The 17,965-nt window shown below is 37.6% G+C and overlaps 1 non-coding gene across 1 annotated transcript; it reads right to left on the bottom strand.

Moving 5' to 3' along the window:
- Positions 1–397: 397 nt before the first annotated feature.
- Positions 398–503, bottom strand: LOC145596387 (small nucleolar RNA R71). Its single transcript, XR_014103227.1, has one exon. It is a non-coding gene; the product is annotated as a small nucleolar RNA R71 (small nucleolar RNA).
- Between the last annotated feature and the right edge of the window lie 17,462 nt (positions 504–17,965).

Raw genomic sequence — 17,965 nt, 5'->3', positions numbered from 1 at the left:
TAGATCCCAAGTCATGGGAGGTAGTTCAAGGGTTACCTTGAAGGAGCTTGGAGTGCCCGGGGCTTATAGGCATGAGAGCGCAATAGCTCCACCTATGTCACCGGAGAATGACTTTGAAATAAAGCCGGCAATGATCACTCTTATTGAGAGGAGACAATATGGTGGGGCAAAGAACGAGAGCCCATTGAACCATCTTAAGGAGTTTGAAAAATATTGTAACACAATCAAGATTAATGGAGTTCCTCAAGAATTCATCCGCCTTATTTGTTCCCTTTCTCCCTCATAGGAAGATCTTTGGAATGGCTAGATAAAGAGATGAAGCCCAATTCTTTGAAAACTTGGGATGATGTCACCAAAGCTTTCTTGTTCCGTTTCTATCCTCAAAAGAAAACGGCGGAAGCAAGAGCTTTGATTCAAAGGTTCAAGCAAAAGCCTAATGAAAGCCTTTATGAAGCATGGGAAAGATTTAAGGATTATCAAAGGGAGTGTCCACACCATGGGATTCCTACCTACCAAATCATACATATCTTTTATGGTGGGTTGAGTTCTCATGGGAGAGCAAGTTTGGATGCCGGAGCCGGAGGCCCAATCATGAACAAGACGGAAGAAGAAGTGGTTGATGCTATTGATGAAGTAGCTCGTCATTATATGAATTGGCAAGAAGTGGAAAGGGAACCAACAAGCAAGGGTTACTCGATCGAACAACTTAGTGTCATCAATGATTTGACCACTTTGATTGAGGATTTAGGGAAAGAAGTTAAGTCCCTCAAGGAAAAGCTTGAGAAGCCTCCTTCCCAAGCTCCAATTCTTCCCTCCCAAATTAAGGGGAGAGGTACATCTTCTCACTCTAACTCCAATCTTTCTACTTGTTGCATGATTGTGGAATGTTGGCCGTGTCAATTATGTGGAATGAATGATCATAATGCTTCTATGTGCCCAAATGTTTCTTGTAGTGAATGTGATGGAAGTGAAATGGAACACATGAATTATGTCAATAATCATGCTTGTGAACCTAGAAATGATGTTCAAAGGAATATTGGAAATAGAAATTATCATATGAATCATCATGATTATAACCAAAATGGAGGTTATAGAAATCATGAATGCCAAGAGATTCATGGTAACTATAACCATCATGGTTGTAATGGTCATGGTCATGGCTATAGACATGGGGATCATAACCAAGGTTATGATAACTATGGTCAACAAATGAGCCAAAATGAAACTAGGGGTAATTGGAATAATCAATCTAGGGGATATTTTCAAGCAAGTTTTCAAGATGGTTCCTCAATTGATTTAGTTCCAAATGCTCAAAGTTTAAATGATAATTCCCATGACCAATCATTTTCTTCTAGGGAATTTTTGGAAAGTGTCATTGAGAAGCAAGCCAAGACCATGGAAATGTGTATGGTTTTGAATGAATAGAAATTTAATTACATGTTGGCTTATAACAAAGATTTGAGTGAAAAACTTTCTCAATTGACTAGTATATTCAAGGAATATGCAAACTCTTCTTCTTCTTTGACTCCGCCTAGCTTAGATTCTAGGAACCCTATGGATGCCATTGTTACTAGAAGTGGTAATGTAATACCCCGTATTTTCATACGTATTTTCCTAATTAATTAAGGATTATTTTATAAAAAGGGTATTTTAGTAAATTTATTATTTGGAGCCAAAATAATATTTGAATTTTGGCGCCAAAAGCATTTTGAAAACTAATCATTATTTTGGATAAGATTTATTATCCATTTATCTTATTTTAAAAACCGGATTATTTACATATTTCGGATATTTTAATTTAAGAAAAATAATATTTTATAAATTAATTATTATGGCCGAAAATTCCCATTTATTTAGCTAGGAAATTTGGATTTTCTATGTATAGAAAATATGATTTTCTTAGTTAATTATTGGTGAATAATTGGTATTTTAATTAATTATTTATTTATTTAATTATTCTATATTATTTACACAATTATTTTTATTCCTTAAACCGAGCAAAATCTTCCAAAATACTAGTAAGGGAATCTCCTATTTTCCTTAATTCTAATTCTCTATCTTTTTAGTATCCAATCATCATATTCTCTTGCCTTTTGTTCCTCTTGATTATTCCCCAAGTAATTCTAATTTCCTTATTATTTTTCATGACATACATATCTTCCATATTCAAGTATACACAATCACCTTAATATCCAAACTTTCCTTAATTCTTTATTCACTTCTCCAAGTTATCTCTTAAACCCTAATTACCATAATTCTTTCTACATTTTCCTACCATAATTCATGCTCATACTAGCCTATAAATACCCCTTCATACCTCTCACATTCTTCACACAAATTCTCTTCTTTTCTTCTCCTCAATTTTACACAAATCATCCCGTCCATCTTTGAAGCCAATTTTCGGGCACTTCTGGTCAGTTTTTGGGGTAGCGACGTTTCACAGAAGATTGTTCCTCTCGAAAAATCCTTGAGGTTAGGCTCAAGAATCACCCGATTCGGAGTTATATCAAAGGAGTTATAGCCTCTGCAAGTTGTGCCTATTATTTCCTACGAAATTCCAATTCTTCTCTTTTCCTTGGTTTCTTATCTTTTCTTCTTCTCTTCTTTTATTCAATTATTGTTATTATTATTATGGGAGATTAATATAAAATTATTATGAGTATTTTTAATTATATAAAATCATATTTTGATGATGTTTATGAGAAACTAATTAAAAGGTTCATGTACATATAGTGGGGGGGCTTTTAATTATTTGTTAACCTTATATTGATTAAGGTTATATTTATTTGTAGGGTGTGTTCGATCAAGATTCTTGAGGTTCTTTTGGTGTGTTTGCTAAGCAAGGATCAAGGTACGTTAGGTGGCTAGATACCTTTGAAAGTGATTGGATTGAATAACATGTTTTATATGATTTGATTGGTGATTGAATTAAATTGATTTGAATTGTGATTTTGAAATAAATTATGTTTGGAGGTATTGATAAAAGTATTTTGAATGATTGATTTTTAAATCATGTTTTGAATGGTTTGATCGAATTACTTATCATGTTTAAGGGAATTGATTTGAAAAGTTTATTGAATTAAATAGAAGGTTTTTCAAGGAAGAGTTATTGATTTTGAAATTTATTAATATGAGATTTTATTCTCAAGTATTTATTTAAGAGGTTTTGATTTTGAAAGTATGTGGAATTATTAAAAAGGAGTTTGAATTATATTGGATTTATTGAACCATTGAAATATTATTATTAATGCTTTATAAGCATGTTGGTAATCCCACTATGCGGATTTGGTTTATTGATAAGACTATGGACTTTGTATGACCTAGTCTTTCCTCAAGAATAGCCTTGTAATATAAGGAGACTAGCTTGGGGGGTGTGCACACTTGGGTGAGGAATTGGATTTAAAGAAATTGGTTCAAAAATGAATTGGATTTTTAAAGGAATTGGTTTATCAATTATTTTGAATGTTGAATCATTGAAATTGGTTTTGAATCTTGAGTTTTGGAATTATTGGATTATTTATTGGAAATTGGTTTTAAAGCATGTTTGCGAATAAATTGAGTTTACATTATCTTGCACTTATCGTACTTAGCATATTTTGCTAACTCGTACTTCTTATTTGTTTTGGTTCGCCCTGTTTACCGTAATGGTAAGCAGTGTTGCTTATTTTCAGGTTGGAGTCAATAAATGATGCATTGGAGTCCCGGGATTGGTTTTCACTAAATTAGGAATTTGGTCTTGTATCTATTTTAAGTACTCATAACTTTGGTTACTATTTATGGTTATTATTAATAAAGAAGAGTATTGAAGTTTCCGCTGCAAAGTATTGTTATTTTTAGTAAGATGAGTAGCCTTGCGTAATCACGCGGCGGTAACACGCCCAAGTCTATCTCTACGGTATAATTATACGTATTATATTAGTATGTTTGTAGAGGGAGATTTGGGGGTGTTATAGGTAAGGTCCTTGAGGGAGGTGTGCCTAAGAAGAGTGTTGCCAATGAGAGAACTAGTAAGAATTCCATTGAAATTGAAGGTGATGAATGCCCTTTGAGCGAAAATGTTGGTGAGGAACAAGTAGAGAAGGTGATAGAGAAAGAGAGAGAGGTTTGCAAACAAAGGCTTCCCTATCCTCAAAGATATAATAGATATAAGTTGGATGAGCAATTTGGGAAGTTTGTAGAGATGCTTAAGCAACTTCATTTAACTCTTCCTTTCACCGATGTTGTTGAACCAATGCCAAATTATGCTAAGTTCCTTAAGGAAATTTTGAGTGGAAAAAGGACTTGTGATGTGGCGGAGACCATTAGCCTTACCGAGCATTGTAGTGCAATCATCATGAATAAGATGCCTCCTAAGTTGAAGGATCCCGGAAATTTTTCCATCCCTTGTGCTATCAACAAGACCCAAATTGATAATGCCTTATGTGATTTAGGAGCTAGTGTTAGCCTTATGCCATATTCTGTTTATCAAAGGTTAGGTCTAGGAGAACTTCTACCTTCAAAGATTACCTTGCAATTAGCCGATAGATCAATCAAGATTCCTAAGGGAAAGGTAGAAGATGTGCCTTTAAGGGTTGGAAAATTTGTTATTCCGGTTGATTTTGTAGTGTTGGACATGGATGAAGATGCTACAATACCTATCATCTTAGGTAGACCTTTCCTTGCTACATCGGGGGCTATGATAGATGTGAAAAGTGCTAAGACATCTCTTAAGATAGGGGAGGAAGTAATTGAATTTGATTTGAATGAAGGAATGAAATATCCTTCCTCTTCTTTAGAAAATTGCATGAGAGTTGAAGTGCTTGATAATATTGTGAATTCCATGCATGAGCACTTGCTCACATCTAACGATCCTCTTGAGTGTGTTTTATTGAACAAGGAAAAGATAGGTATCTCAACCAAGAAAGAGCAATTGTATGAAAATTTGCTTAATGAAGGCGATATAGGGAGTGGAGAAGAAACTTGCATGGGGATATCAAGTCAAGATGCTTTGCAAGTGGCCTCAACCAAAGAAGGTAAAGGTGTTCCCATGGTAGAGCTAAAACCTCTACCATCACACCTTAGGTATGAATTCTTAGGCCCTAATTCTACATATCCCGTTATTGTTAGTGCATCCTTGAGTGAGAGCCAAGCTCAAGCGTTATGTGGTGTTTTGAGAAAGCACCAAGGTGCTTTGGGATACACAATTGATGATCTTAAAGGCATAAGCCCCGCCTTGTGTACACACCACATAACACTTGAGGAAGGCACCCTTCCTTCTATTGAACGACAAAGGAAACTACATCCCCAAATGGGAGAAGTAGTCAAGAAAGAGATCACCAAGCTTTTGGATGCGAGAATTATATTCCCCATTTCAAGCTCAAGGTGGGTCTCCCCCGTGCATGTCGTTCCTAAAAAGGGGGGTATGACCGTAGTTGAGAATGAGAAAGGTGAGCTCATTCCAACTCGAACGGTCACCGGTTGGAGGATGTGTATAGACTATAGACGTCTAAACACATCAACCAAAAAGGATCATTTCCCTCTCCCTTTTATTGACCAAATGCTTGAAAGGTTGACTAGGCACAAATTCTATTGCTTTCTTGATGGATATTCGGGATTCTTTCAAATTCCTATTCACCCCGAGGATCAAGAAAAGACAACCTTCACATGCCCCTATGGTACCTTTGCTTATAGAAGAATGCCCTTTGGGTTGTGTAATGCTCCGGCGACCTTTCAAAGGTGCATGATGAGCATTTTTGGGGACATGCTTGAAGAGGAAATGGAAGTCTTCATGGATGATTTTTCCGTGGGAGGTGTTTCATTTGAGGATTGCCTCAAAAATCTTGAAAGATGCTTAGAGAGATGTAAAAAGGTCAACTTGGTGCTTAATTGGGAAAAATGCCACTTCATGGTGGAAGAAGGGATTGTTCTAGGCCATAAAATTTCCAATAAAGGCATCGAGGTTGACAAGGCTAAGATTGAGGTGATAGAGAAGTTGCCTCCTCCGGTCAATGTGAAAGGGGTAAGATCATTCTTGGGTCATGCCGGATTTTATAGAAGGTTTATCAAAGACTTTTCTCTTATTGCTAAACCCTTAAATGATCTTCTCCAAAAAGATGTTGATTTTGTCTTTAATGATGCTTGCTTGGAAGCTTTTAATAAATTGAAGAAAGCTTTGACTTCTACTCCTATTGTCCAAGCCCCTAGATGGGATTTGCCATTTGAGCTCATGTGTGATGCAAGTGATACGGCTATAGGAGGTGTGTTGGGTCAAAGAATTGACAAGAAGCTCCATGTCATCTATTATATGTCAAAGACTCTCAATGGTGCTCAAAGAAATTACACAACAACGGAAAAGGAATTCTTGGCTATTGTTCATTCTTTTGAGAAATTTCGTTGTTACTTGTTGGGGGTCTAAGACTATAGTTTTCACCGATCATGCGGCTTTGAAGTATCTCTTTGGGAAAAAAGAATCCAAACCGAGGTTAATTCGTTGGGTCCTTGAGCTTCAATCTTTTGATCTTGAGATCCGAGATAAAAAAGGTGCTGAAAATGTTGTTGCGGATCATTTGTCTAGACTTGAAGATTTTCAAGTTCAAGACGATGGGTCTCCTATAGAGGACCGGATGTTGGATGATTCTTTGTATGTTATCAATATGAAGGAGCTCCCTTGGTTTGCCGATTTGGTGAATTTTCTTGCTTGTGGGGAGTTTCCTCTTTCTTTTTCCAACAATCAAAAGAGAAAGCTTAAGAGAGAAGCAAGGCACTATGTATGGGATGAGCCAATCTTGTACAAAAGAGGTGTGGATGGATTGTTGCGCCGATGTGTACCAAATGAGGAGATACCAAATTTTTTGAAGATGTGCCACTCGGATCCTAGTGGTGGTCATATGGGTGTTTCAAGAACGGCCTCTAAGGTGCTTCAATGTGGATTATGGTGGCCTAACCTCTTTAAGAATGCTTGGGAGTATGTCAAAAGTTGTGATCAATGCCAAAGGACCGGGAATATTTCAAGGAGGAATGAGATGCCCCAACAACCAATACTTGAATTGGAGATATTTGATGTTTGGGGTATAGATTTTATGGGTCCTTTTCCATCTTCTTATGGGAATCAATATATCCTTGTTGCCGTTGATTATGTGTCAAAGTGGGTGGAAGCCATTGCTTCTCCCACTAATGACCATAAAGTGGTGATGAAATTGTTCAAAAAGATAATATTCCCTAGGTTTGGCATCCCCAAAGCGGTTATAAGTGACAATGGCTCACATTTTGTGCACTATGCTTTCCGGAAGATGTTGAAGAAGCATGGAGTGAACCAACGATTTGGTCTTCCTTATCATCCTCAAACTAATGGGCAAGTTGAGGTATCTAATCGTCAAATTAAGTTAATTCTTGAGAAGACGGTTGCTAGGAGTAGGAAAGATTGGGCAAACAAGCTTGATGATGCTCTATGGGCATATAGAACGGCTTTCAAAACTCCTATTGGTACCACTCCTTATCGCTTGGTTTATGGGAAATCTTGTCACCTTCCGGTTGAGCTTGAGCACCGCACTCATTGGGCTATTAAAAAGATCAATTTTGATTTGGCTAGTGCGGGCGAGCAACGTTGGTTAGATCTTCATGAGTTAGAAGAGCTTCGATTGGATGCTTATGATTGTGCTAGCTTGTATAAAGCTAGAACTAAGGAGGTGCATGATAAGCTCATTGAGAAGAAAGAGTTTGTTCCGGGGGATAAGGTGCTTCTTTTCAATTCCAAAATGAGACTTTTTCCCGGAAAATTGATGTCTCGTTGGACCGGCCCTTTTGTTGTTCAAGAGGTGTTTTCAAATGGTTCTATCGAAATTTCTCCTTTGGATTTTTCAAGAACTTTTAAGGTTAACGGACATAGACTAAAGAGGTATTATGATGGAGTGTTCGTGGGGGTCATTCATGACATGACTCTCTATGATCCGCCTTAAAAGAGGTGGAGGATGTCTAGCTTAAGACTCTAAATTAAGCGCTTCACGGGAGGCAACCTGTGTTTTCTAACTTTTTCTTCCTTTTTCTTTTGGTTTTTCTTTGGGTTTTGATGATGATTTTGTGATCTAATTTTGTTGTGTTTGATGTTGTAGGATGGTTTGAGTTTAATTCCAACAATTTTGATGCCAATTTTGAGGTAAACTTGTCCCAATTCTTAAGTTGGAAAGGTGGGTAAGTATGGAGAATGGATAATACTTGTGTTTATTTTCATGATTTTCATGTTTTTCTTTCTCCAATATAAAGTGTAGCTACTGCCTATATGGTTCCTCATAACCATCATGGGGTGTGCGCACATGATGAGGGAGGAAGAAAATCGGGAATAAAACCCAGATTTTGTGCGCCCGCACAACAGCACTGTGCGGGCGCACATCCTTCTTGTGCGGCCGCACATTGCTGGGTATACGTGGGGAGTGTTTTTCCCTCCTCTCTTAACCCCGATTCTTCATTCTCTCTCTCTTCTATTTCATTCTCCTTCCTCCTTAAGTATATTGTGGTTGCTCATAGTTTCTCTCCATTCTCCTCATAATATTTTTCATTTTTCCTCATCAAATTTTCCATAATTCTCATTACTTTGCTCCCCAAGTCTTCATTCTACATCCTTAAAGGTAATTTTCTCACTCTTAGTTTGAAAATTTTGGGTACTTGTTAATTGAAACTTGTTGGTATGATTGTTGGGGATGTTTATGTGTAGTAGTGTTTTTCTTGCTTAATTGTTGTGATTTTCAATCAATTGAAAGTATAATTGCATGTTTTATGTGCTAAAGTTTCAATTTTCATATTTGAGCATGACTAGTACTACCCTCATACTCTCCACCATTACTACCTCTTGTTTTTATGATGATGAATGTGAAATTGTTGATGATGGTTTTGTGAAATTTATTTATGATGTTGATTTTACTTGAGCATTTACAAATTTTGGCACGAACCTTGTTGGATTTACATATGTTTAAGTTCTAGGGTGTTTTGTTGATGTTGATGGTGATAATGGAGAAAATGGTTGTTGGTAGTGTGGAGTATAGTTGCTTTTGTTAATTGTGATTTGGGGTAATACTTGTGTCAATTGTGATGCCTTGATTATGCATTTTTCACCACTATTGAAATTTTGCTTAAACTCATGTCATATTGTCCTTTTATTTTTCCCCATGTTCATGATTAAGTTTAGCACACCATTCCTACTATTGAAATCATTTTCATTGTGCATTATCTTATAGATGGGTGGTTCAAGACAAGGTAAGCGTGCAAAGGTCACAAAATCAAGGAACACAATTGATCCACCTTCTTCCATCAATGAAACCTATGGCATCAAGTTCACGGTCCAAGAGCATTGGGCTAGATTTGAAAGTCTTTCTTCAAGGAAATTGTATTCCACAAGATTCTATGATAGAGACACTACTACTCTTCTTGGGATAGATGATGATGTGAGGATGTTAGCTCAGAATTTGGGACTTGAGCATTTCATTGACCTTAATGCTCCCACCTATGCAAGGCTCACTTATGAGTTCCTTTCTTCACTCGAAGTGCAAGAGGATGGTGACGACAATGAATGCCCAACACTTACCTTCCAAGTATTCAATGAGGACTATTCCATCCCTCTTTCATTCCTAAACAAGATGTTCAACTTTCCGGAGCCTATTGATGGCAAGCCTTTGATCTATCCGGCTTATGAAGCTCTCCATCGAGACCATAGGTATGATGAGAACGATTGGTGGGATGATATTTCTATTGAGGATACTTATTGTGCCCAAACTTCCAAATCGGCCTCAATAGTCCGTGGAGCGATGCGCTATTTTAGCCGCATGCTAACCTATGCATTTTTCTCCAAGGAATCTCTTGGAGCTATTTCTCAAGAGCAATTAAGTTGGCTATGGTTGGCTCATCGATATAGGGATGATATGTTGGAGGACTTTGATGTAATTGATTTTGCTAGGCATTTGCTTGACCGCTTCATCGATATTCGTGACGGTTTCTTTCTCTCGGGAAGCATTCAAATTGGGGGTATGATCACCCTCATCGTGCTATCACTTAACAAGAAATATGCTTCCATGATTGGAGATCTTGTGGAGATTAAGGATCCTAGAGAGAAGTCTCCGTCTTGTTTGTTGGGTACTGTAGACACCTAAAAATTTCTCCCCAAAACCAAACCCGATGATGAACAACCTTTCACCGCCATTATTGGTCGGGTTGAGTATTTAATCTTTAGAGTGCTTAAATCCATGTTCATTCCCAATACATTTCATAAACCAACCCAATTTCTAACCCATTTCACCAAACCATAACTTATTTTCCTCTTATCATGCCTTTAAACCCATAATAATTCATTTCGTGTCCATTAAAAATCATTCATTTCGTGCCCTTTTTATAAAAATGTTTAGATCAGTTTATTTTGGTCCATAATCTGGGTCCAATGATTAAATATTTGGATAGGGCTTTAAAAGATCTTTCCAACGATGTATTATAAGCCCAAATCCGAGTTATAACGAATAAGTTATGGCCAAAATACTAAACTGAGTTTAAATCGAGCCTAAGCCCACCTTACCTACGACCCAATGATCATGTGGAGGGTCCAAAGGATTTAATCCCACTCCTAATCTAATTAGGATTAATTGGAAGCTTCTATAAGTTTCTAAAATATCTTAATTATCCTTTTTGAAAAGATAAGATTAAAGAGTTTGAAATAGAATAAAACTCCTCTAGTAATTCGATTCGAATTGAAAGACGTTCAAAGATTGACAGATATTATTTTCGTTCCTCACTGTTTTTATCTGATTCTTAGATGGTTGGATAGCTCTTAAAATTATCTTTCCAATGATATATTATAATATTAATTCCGAGCTATAACGAAAAAGATATAAAAGAAATACGAAACTATATCCAAAACTGACACCGTCCCACTATTTCGGCTATATCTTTTATTCTACAAAATATTTTAATCTGATTCTACTTGGGTTAGACAGTAGACTTCAAGAGCTTTCCAACGATATCTTATTCATCTTATTCCGATTTCTGGATCAAAAGATATGATAAAAACAAAAACCGCAAAAACTGCTGTCTATCGTGAGAGTTTTATCCGATTCGAATTCTTATCTTTTTCTTGATTCGACCCCCTCTTTTTTCCCTATAAATAGAGGTCATATCTCCCCTTTTTCAATCATCAACAAGCTTGATCACCAAAAATCATTCTCTCTCTCTACACCAAAAATCATTCTCTTGCTCTAGCCTAATTTCTAGCCACCCTTTTCTGTAATTTTATATCCCTTAAGCACTCTAAGGAGTCCATACAATACCCGAAGTTCTATACTTAAACCAAGGCGTGAAAGGTAGAATTAACTGAGGGTTTGGACCAAATCAACTCTACTTTTATTTAATTTAATTATTTCAATTTGATTTATTATTTATTGAAGTTACTAACAATTTATTCATGATGTAGCAATTTCAAGGAAACGCGGAAAGTGAGTAATTAATCACTTAATTACCCTTATTATTATTACTTATTGCTAGTATCATGATTAGGATTATTTTTATTTGATTTGACTAACGCTATTATTGTTAATTTGCTTCCAATATTAATGTTGGTTTCTATTGTTATTATGATCACCATATTGCATGTTTAAAGGGAATATGTATTTGAAAATCATGACTAATAAGATAACTTGGACGACCGGTTTAGGTTCCTTTAATCTTACTATTAAATCGAAGTGATCACCAATATTCTAGAATTATATGTTGCATTAATATTCAACCAATTTAGCATAATAATAGTTTGGAGCAAATTGAATCTTTGTTTGCATGCCTTTGAGATCACAGGAATACTTTTTAATATAAGAATCGAGTAGAGGCCAATACGGGCGAATGTGACTCCATGACTCACTTCGTACCATCATCCCCGATCCTCCTTTCGTGGTTCCGAACCATATGGAGTTAGTAATCTCATGGATTATGAATGGGGTGTAACCTTCACGGGTCAATCGTTGTTGCCTATCGTTGTCCCTTAATCGTGGTTGCCTTATAATGATCCGTGAACGGTTTACAAGTTCCTTAAAAACTTGTTGGCGGCTCCCTACTTTCCTTGTCCCTAATCGTGTCCCTAATCGTTATGTCAATTCCCACTTCCTATGAGTGCCAAGCATATTCACAACATGCTTTTACGTAGGCGCGCTTCGAATGACGCCTACAGGTACATTTGCCTTAATCAATCAAAAGTTCATCGAGCGCACTATTATGGACGATTTGTTTATTTGGAAGGTGTCTCGAACAACCGATTGGTGCCTCATTCCCTATGAAGGGTCGATGGTGAGAGACAAGAGTTCGCCCTATCCTTGGAAACCGCCCAAGAGAGACATTCCGGTTTCTTTTCGTCGGGGATCCGTGCCTTCTTCGGGTAATGTTCTTCCAAAGTCTAAGGCCTCTTCATCTAAGGGAGGTATCCCTCGAACTTCTTCTCCTACTCCTCTTCCTCCTTCGTCCCCTCCTTTGCATGATTTATCTAGCTTGCATGCCAAGATTGATGCCCTTTCTATTGCATTGTCTTCTTCTTCTTCTATGGGGAATACTTGTTTTGTGGATGGTTATGATTATCATGCTAGGAGGGTGTATGATTTTCATGTTTCAAGGGGGGATATTGAGCCTTATGTGAATTATCCTTATCTCCCGGTCCAAGAGGGCCCTGTCCCACAGTGGGAGCCTTTTGACAAGGCGGTGGGGCCCCGTCTTTGCTATCCCTACTGGGAGGGCCCGCATATGGCGCATAGTGCCATTCGTGGGACCTCTAAGGTGGATTACGATTACAGGAGGCCGGGAGGATGTGACTGTACTTATGATCCAGCAAACCCTGCTCCTTTCCCTTCCCCTGAGACAGAGGGGAGATGGGGTCGTTCAGGGCCCCCTGTCTTGGATGACTGGTCTGACTATTTTGCTGCTGTTGCCCTTAGGAGGTTGGGTAGGGCTAAGGGGAAGGAAGTTGTTTCGTCAGGTGGGGGGAGTACTAGTTCTACCCCTTACTTTAGTGCCGAGTGAGCCATTTTGGCTACCCCTCTCCGTATGCATGCTTTATGATTGTGTTTTGTGTTTGCCCTATGGTTGGGTTTAGCTTGGGGGAGGGGTGGCTCATTTCTAGCTTGGGGGAGTTGGTTTAGGTTGGTTATAGTTTGCACGGTTCTCCTCCTTGCTAGTGGTTTACTTTGCATTCTTCTTTCTTAGCCTCTATGTCCTCTGTCTGCTCTGGTGTCTCTGTGATGTTTTATCTGCTGTTTCTTTGATGATGACTCGCTCTGTTCTTTATCTATCTGCTCTGCTATTGCTCCGATGATTCTTGTTGCTGATGATGTTTCCCTGTCTCTGATATATATTTTTCATTTCCTGTCGTTATGCTGCCGAATTTTCGGCTGGTTTCATTTGGAAGTTACTAACAATTTTCTTTGTATATAGATTCTTTTATTCTCTTTTTCTCACTTGGTCTTTGGTAGAAGCTTTTGTTTATGGAATGCAACGAGGTGGCTTCTACTTACTTCGTTTATTTTTACTAAGCTTGGAGCCGGTGAGATCTTTCTTATTTTTCTCTTTATTTTCCCTGGTTGCATAGAATAGGATTAGTTTAGGAGAAGTTGAATGGTTCGAGGATGGATGCTTGTTAACACGTAATGTGTTTGGGATCGGTGACTTTGTTGTCTATCGATCACTTGTTTGTCGATTGGGATTTTTATGTGTTTAACATGCTTTCTAGACCTTTGCATGCTTTTCTCCTATGTTTTCCTTTCCTATGTCTCCATTTTCTTTTCTTTTACCTTCTTTTATTTTACCTTTTTCTTTTATTTTCTTTTATTTTTCTTTTTATTTTTGATGTGATTTTGAGGCATTGTTTTTCATTTCTTTTCTTTTGAGATGAACATTGCACATTGGACTTGTCTTTTGCATGACTTTCTTCCTAGGTTGTAAAGGTATGCACGGTTTGAGATTATGTTCGGTTGACTCTAGGATAGTGTATGCTAGGGTAGTTGGTTTGAACTAGGAGGATCATGAAGCCGGATTCTACTTGTTTGTGGTACGTTGGTAGTTGCTTCTCATGGTTGATTTGACACCATTAGTGAGTTTTTACCACATCCTTGTCAGGTTACTTGTTTTTCTAGCCTTCAACATTCCTTGTATGAGCGGCGTGGATCCTTGACTATGCAAACCTAATCTAATAAAGCTTGATGTATGATTCTCAAACTCGAGACCGAACTATCTAGGAAGGACAAAGGCACATTTTTCGGGGTGGTATTTTTCATTTTTAGGATAGTTTTTATTCATTTTCTTTATTTTTGGGTTTACATTTGCCTTCTTGCAACCATTTTAGCCTTATACCTTCTTTTCAAGCCACATCTTTAGATCTTTAGCCTTTTGTTTCATTTTCTTTCTTTTCTTGGTTTTTGTGAAGCAATTTGTTCATTCTTGATTGAGTTTGTGGAGGAGAAGTTGGAATGTTTGGTTCTTATGAAAGCAAGTTTGTGTTTTGTCTTCTTTGTGAATAATGGCAAATGAGTATGAGTAAAAGCCGTCCTATATTATAAAAGACATGGACAAATAAGTGCAAATTCGAAAGAGCCGTCCAAAGTTAAAAGAGGCGAGGACAAAGCACTATTAAAAAAAGAGAAGAAAAAAGTGAAAAATGAAAAATTCAAAAATATTTTGATGTGCGTTTTCATCCTTTTTGAGCATTGAGGACAATGCTCCATTTAAGCTTGGGGGGAAGCGTTCTCACGCTTTTTGTGTATATGTTTGTGGTTTATAGCTTTGAATAAGCTTGGGGGTGTGAGTATTTTTGTTTGGATTGGTGTTTACTTGATTGTGATTCTAAGAAAGGGCCCGTTCTTTGCTTCACTTTTAGGAAAACCACCAAATTTCAAATTTTAGCCTACCTTCACCCTGTATGCCTTACGTTACAACCTTGGGGAAAGACCTTTTGACCTAGATAGTTGAGCCACTATTCGGGGGAGGGCATCATGGGTCATTGCCTAAAGAAAGGGGATGCATAGTCAAGATGTCAAGTAGCCTAAAAATAATTCTTTTCCGGTTCCTTCGAGGAATCATTGGGACACTCACTAAGGGGAGATTTGAGACTAGTGGGAAGAACGCGGTAAGATTGTTTGGGATGAAAGTGAATTGTGATAACTAGTTCCTATGCCTAGCATACCCTATGTTTCAATCAACCTTGGATATCTTGAAACGTGCATACCTTAACTACTTGAGAAAGATTGTCATTCATTTGCTTTATAGTCTTTATGTTGATTCATTTCGTAAAGGTTTGTTTTTATTTCATTTTCTTTCTTTTAATTCTTTGGTTTGCCTCATTGATGTTTGGTGGAGAGTTATGGGTCAAACTCTTAGGATACCCTTACGAGACCTCACTCGTCCTCATAGGCGACTTTGGGGTTTAAAGGGCTTGTTGTAGCTAAAAACAACCGTGATTCCTACGACAATGAGTTTTAGTGTACATTCTTATCTTGAGTCTTTCTTTTTCGTTTTCAATAAAATTTTCATCCTCTCTTTTTCTTGCTTTGTTTTTCTCGAGGACGCGCAAAAGTTTAGCTTGGGGGAATTTGATGAGTGACATTTTTGGCACTCATTTGGTTTCTTTTTGGATGATTTTTATTTCATTTTATCTCTCTTTTCTTTAGTTTTCCTTAGTTTTATTCTTGTTTTCCTCTTTTTATGCCTTTTGTAGTTTATTTCTCTATTTCGTGTTTTTTTTCTTGTTTACTTGCTTTCTTTTCCCTTTTTACTTGCTTTTTATCCTTTGGTTGTAGGTTGTGATTGATTGTCCAAGGATTCCCGGGCTTCCTTTCCATAGTTTTCCATTGATTTTCATGCCTAAAGCTTGTGCAAGAAGTTTCAAGTCAATGTGGGGTTCAAGGAGCATGCTTCAAGGTCTTGATTATGCCTTCCTCATGGCTCATTTTCTTCAAGAAATTCAAGGAAGTTGCTGCCTACTTTGTCCTCCATCATCATCATCTAGGATGCGTGCACCTCGTGAGCAAGGGCAAAGAAGAAAGGAGGAAGCTGCAGCTGTGTGCGGGCGCACAAGAGGAATGTGCGGCCGCACATCTGTCGTGTGCGGCCGCACATCAGGTGTGTGCGGGCGCACATACCTGGGTGTGCCCCCGTGCGCACCATTCTCTCTCCTCCGAGCGCCCGCACCAACGTGGGTCTATTTTTGGACGTCTTTCCCAACTTCCTCTTGGGGATTATAGTTATTTATTTCCATTTTTAGAGAGAGGAGGAGAACTAGATTAGATTAGATTTTTAGAGAGAGAAAACATTAGTTCTTAGCATTTTTAGAGAGAGAAAGTGTGGGTTTGATGATTGATGATTGAAGATTGCTTCATTTGATTTGATTTCTATCAAGTTTGAAAGGATTCTTTACTCTTTAATGCAATTCAAAGTTTGATTTCATTAGTATTGTTGTTTGATTTGGTTAATTGATAGTTTAATTGATTTGATTGAATTTGTTGGTTTCAATTTGATTTCAATTGATGAATTTGGGAATGATGATTAGTTTAGTTTTGATTTTGATGTTCTTTATGGATTGTGAGTAGTTTATTTGCTAGGGTGGTGGTGAAGCATGTATTGATGATGAATTGAGATTAATTTGGGGAAAATTGATTGAGTTGATAATGTGATTAAATTGGTTGATTGATTTTGTGCATGTGTGTGCTTGATTAGGCTTGATCACCCTTGTTATTCACACTAGATTGCATTGTGAGTTCACATTGATACGGACCATTGATTTGTGGCTTACATTTACTCGATTGAGATATCTTGTGATGTTTCCTAGCTAGTGTTTGATGTAGTTGACGCTAATTAGACCTCTAGGAGAATAGCTTGATGTACTCTCTTGGTTGCAATTTCGGTTTTCCCTCGCATTGTTTGACTTAATCGGTTAATTCCCCGAGTTGATTGAACTTCATCGTTGATGCATGTGGATCCATTCCCCTAGTGTCTTAGCATTCATTTAGTACTAGCATTTTTCATTGCCTAGCTTATTCTTAGTGTCTACCATATACCCCTACTAGATTTCGGAATAGCTCAATTTTGGCATCGTGCATTTATTCTCCATTCCCTAGGGTTCGACCTTGACTTGCCGCTACACTATTAGGGGTTAGTTAAGCTATAAATATTGTTTGATAGGGTGGGGTGGTAGCCCAACGACCTACCATTCTCCTTTCCATCAAAAAAGCATTATGAAGTAAAGTAAAACCCGTACTTGAGACCAAATTATCTTAGAGCCTTGTCCGATTACTAGTTAGGCCTAAAATGTGTTCATATATGTTTAAACTTGATCAATAACGGACCTAAATGCGTTAAATGCAATGATTGGACTAATAGATCTTACATTATTGAAAACCGAGCCAAACAGATAAAACAACCATCAAATTTCAAAGAGCTTTTCACTGGCATATTATAAGCCCAATTCCGAGCTACAACGAAGAAGTTATGATCAAAACACTAAACCGAGCCCTAAAACCGACACCCTTGCACTCCAACGTCCATAACTTTTGATCCATAATAGATTCAGAGCTTTCCAATGATATCTTACATGCCTTAATCCGACTTCACAATCAAAAGTTATGGAAGTTTTAAAAACGCGTTTTCGTTTAAGGCAAACCGCACCCCAGCGCAACTTAATGAGTTGCGCGCGCCTGGCCATCGCCACCTGACGCCGCGACTCTAAAACCCTAAACCTAGATTCCTACGCCTATAAATAGGGGCTTTCGTTCAGCACTAAAGAGACAGAAAAATCAGAATTTTAAACCCCAATCCCGAAAACCCTAATCTCTCTCAAACCCTCTAACTATCATACTACTTTTTTTCTCTTTCTTCCGAACTAGTCTTCAACCCTAATTGAATCCATTGAAGCCCTGTGAGGTACAAAGAAGGTCCATAAAAATCCAAGACGGAGATCTAAGCATACAAAGAAGAACGGTTAGTTTCCTGA

Source organism: Chenopodium album, chromosome 19 (assembly GCF_948465745.1).
Source record: "Chenopodium album chromosome 19, dcCheAlbu1.1, whole genome shotgun sequence".
NCBI classification, from domain to species: Eukaryota; Viridiplantae; Streptophyta; class Magnoliopsida; order Caryophyllales; family Amaranthaceae; genus Chenopodium; species Chenopodium album.
The sequence above is the reverse complement of the archived record's forward strand: the minus strand, read 5'-3'. Positions and strand labels throughout refer to the sequence as shown.